This window comes from Sciurus vulgaris (assembly GCF_902686455.1).
Source record: "Sciurus vulgaris genome assembly, chromosome: 7".
Taxonomy (NCBI): Eukaryota; Metazoa; Chordata; class Mammalia; order Rodentia; family Sciuridae; genus Sciurus; species Sciurus vulgaris.
The window spans coordinates 127,038,011-127,042,057 of NC_136467.1; the positions used below are offsets into that span (position 1 = coordinate 127,038,011).

Consider the following 4,047-nt stretch of genomic DNA (forward strand, 5'->3'; position numbering starts at 1 on the left):
AATTTCTAGCAGTGATGCATGAGATTTTCAGTCGCTCCACATCCTGTTGATTTCTGGATGTCAAAGGTGTTTTTTTTTTTTTAATTTGTTTGAATTAGTTGTACATGACAGTAGAATGCATTATACATTTTGATATCTCATTGTGGTTTTAATTTGTATGTCTTAGGTGACCAGTGATGGTGTTGGTGAGCATATTTTTTTTTGGTAAGTAATATATTTTATTGGACGATTTCCACAAACCATACATGGAGTTTCTAACCATCACAATTCAGTGACGTACAACACACTGAGTTACAGAACGTGGGAAAGAAGGCAGTCCCAATGGTGGCACCTTCCAGTCCTGGTTGTTCTAAGGGTAATGAGTCAGGAGAGTATTTTCTTAAACAGAGCCCCTCACTGCAATGTACAAAAGAATCACTCTGATCATTATTAAATGACATTGAAACAAAACCGACTAAAAAGCACAGCTGCGCTATGTTCCGGAGGAGGTGGGAGGACAAGAATGAGTCCTTCACAGCGGGAAGGAGAATACTGGGGCAAGGTTCTGAGACTGTGACCCCGGGGTGGGGACCACTCCCCATGCTCCATTTTCACTTTGCATGGTCTCAGGAAGGTCTGATTTTTCTTCTCTTTCTTCCCCTTTGCGTTTGCTTGGAAGTTCGCCAGCTGTCCACCCGACCATCTAGACTTTCCTCAAAGGTGTCTGCCACACCCTTTCTCATTTGGCTTTTCCTTGAGCTTCAGTCTCCTCTTCCCTTTGCCATTTCAATTCATGCATCTTTTTGGCTTCTCTCTCTTTTCTTTTAATTTCCAGCTCAGCAAAGAGCTTCATGGTCTGTTTACATACTCATTTGAACAGCTCGGGATCATCTTCCTCTACATTTGTAGGTGTTCCTTCCTTATTTAACTGTTTGCTCTTTCACAGTGTGTTCCAAGTATTCTTTTCCTGCATGAATTACATCCTGGGCCCTCCTTTTTTGTTCCTGATCCAGTAGCAACTTGTAAGCTTTGTCCACAGCTTCAAAAGTCTTTTGTGCTCTATCAGCATCATCTTGATTTTTGTTAGGATGCACCAATGTGGACAACTGCTGAAACCTCTTTTTAATTTCTTCATCTGTCACTTGCCCAGGGTCTATCTGAAGAAACTCAAATGGGTTCAAATTGAAATCAGAGGAACCAGGATGGGTCAATCTTTCAATCTGAGTTGTGGCCATCAGAAGTGAATCTCTCTTCTCTATTTGGTTCATGTCACTGTAGGTCACTAATGCTTCCTCTGTGCTGCCTCCACAGACAGAAACCCTGTTCTCCCCTGAAGTCTCTATTTCCCCTGCCCACCCACCACATTGGGTGAGCATCCTTTCTATACTTATTAGGGACTTGCAGGTTTAGCCTGTGAACTATTCTTTGCAGCTCTTGTCCATGGAACTAATGGTTGTCTGTCTCATTATTGAAATGTAAATATTCTTCATATATTCTGCATACTGACTGGATGACAAATACATTTCCTACAAAATTTTTCTTATTTTCTGTGGCATGAGTTTTTAATCACCTTTACCATGGCTATTAAAAGGTCTGTTTTAATCATGGTTTAATCCATTTCATCGGTTTTTTTTTATATTGTATGCCTTTTGCTTTATTCTTCATGTAGTCAAAAATTTTTGTTAACCCAATTTTAATAAATTTTCTCTATGTTTGTAAAAAGATGTTCAATACCTTTATTGCATGAGATATGTTGTAATTTAACTCTTGATTGTGATGTGAGGTAAAGATTAATCTCCTTTCCCTTTTCCTATATGGAGTTTTAGGTGTTCAGTAATGTATTGAAACTTTATCTTTCTCCATTGAATTATTTTGGCATCTTTATCAAAAAGCAATTGATATTAAAAATGTTGTCCCATCTCTAGATTTTCTTATGTTGGAAGTAATCTATGTGTCTTTCACTACACGAATGTTATGTTTTGTTGATTACTGTAATTTCCCAAGTCTTGAAAAAAAATATTTTAAGTCTTTCAATTATGTTCATGTTTTCCAAAATGATTTAGCTAATGTAGGTTGTTCTAGTTTTGATTTTAAGTGTCACCCCACTTTTTGGCTTGATTCTCAACCCATGGTTCTATTGGGATGTGCTAGGATATTTAGGAAATTGGCCTAGTGGAAGGAGTTTAGTTCAATGGGGGTGTGTGCCAAACATGATGTATTGCTTTGATACAAGTCCAAAAGCAATGGAGCCAACTGACCATGGACCAAAACTTCTGATGTCAAATAAACTTTTTTTAAAAAGTTTTTTTAAATCTCAGGACTTTAGTCACATCAGGGAACGCTCATACACACATAGGTAATATACCTTTCCCCACACATTTTTAAAGTAACATGTAATTTTAAAAAATAAACATTTTTTGATTTTCTTTGAATTATAAACCTGGGTCTGTCAGACATCAAAAGATCCATGTCTGGTCTAATATTAATGTTAATTTTTTTAGTTTGTTGCATTTGTACCTATTTCTAGGTAGAGTATCCACATCATTGATTAGTTTTGGTTAGTTATTTTTTATTGCCCGTAAATGTCTAATACATCCCTCAAGTGGAACTGTCATTCTGCCCAAAGTGGTATATTGACAAAACTGTTCTTAGCAGATTCAAGGACTTGATGTAAATGTTTGCCACCTAGGGATACACAGGCCAATTACAGGGTCTGTTTCTACTATACTACTAGACAACTTTGTAGTTTTCTGGGCACTGGGTAGAATACCCAGAAGGACCTCATGTCCAGAGTGGTGAAAAATTAATATAAACTATAAACTTTCTGGTTTATCTAAAAATGTTAAAGGATGGAAAGAACCATCTTGTCCTTAATGACTTCATTTGTCCCAGGAATAAACCTGAAAATATTTATGGTGTGTAAAAACAGTTGGCACCTAACTTAGTTAAGTCAGAATGTCTGGCATAAAATAAATAAAAACTCATTAAAAATACAATGAGAGCAAGAAAATGCAATTCAGAAGGCAGAGAAAAGCAATCCATCTGAACTAACCCAGAATTGACACTAAGGTTAAAATGAGCAGACAGTGACTTAAAAACATTCATTAGAAATGTATGACGTATATTGAATAATTTACATGAGACATGAAAGATACAGAAAAAATCAGAATAAAAAGTGTGAGAAGGAAAATCTGAGGAAGAGAATACACTGGATATGAGATGGGATTAATGATAGACTCTTTTGTAGCTTCTATCATTAGAGTCATTGGAAGCATATAAACAATTATTTCCTTAGTATATAAAGGTATAATTTTGACAACATGTTGTGTGAATAACATCAAATAGGATATGTTTTATGCTAAGCACACAAAGAGGAAGAGGAAATAGAACCATTGAGGTAGAATTTCTACCTTTCACCGAAATTGTGTTAGTAGTTTCCAAAGTGGTTTCCAGTAAGACCAGATGTATATGGTAAGTCCTCCGAGCAACCATTCAGTAAACTCAGGCAAACTCTTAGAGGGATTAACATACTACTCCATATCCACAGGAAGCATGCAGAATAAGTACAGGGAGAACTGAGGAACAAAAATATACATAGAACACAAACCAAAAATGACAAAGTCGATTGTATAAATATGAACATTAAGTGGAAGTAGAATAACCAAGCCAACCACAAGGCACAGATTGTTGCCTTGGGTAAAACAAGACTGTGCTAGAGGAGACACAGTTCAACATCATAAATACATTAAAATCTCAAATGTGAGCCACTGTTACATTAACAGCGACCATGATAAATCTGGAGTACTTATACAAATCTCAAACAAAATAGGCTTTTTAATGATAGTAGTGATAAACAGGGGCATTTTGTAACTATGAGTTAGTTAGCTTTCCATCACTGGGACAAAACACCTAATGTAATAAACTTAAAATGTGGAAAAGCTTATTTGGGCTTCCAGTTTTCAGAGAATTCAGGGCGTGGGCAGTTGACCCTGCTGCCTTGGGGCCTGTAGCCCCATGAACATCACACTGGGGAACATTAGCTGGACCCAACTGCTCACCTCATATTGA

The 4,047-nt window shown here is 36.7% G+C and overlaps 1 pseudogene across 1 annotated transcript; it reads right to left on the reverse strand.

Annotated features, from left to right (window-relative positions):
- Positions 1-429: 429 nt before the first annotated feature.
- Positions 430-1,355, reverse strand: LOC306666966 (dnaJ homolog subfamily C member 8-like; annotated as a pseudogene). The gene has a single exon. The product of its transcript is annotated as a dnaJ homolog subfamily C member 8-like (transcript).
- Positions 1,356-4,047: the final 2,692 nt, after the last annotated feature.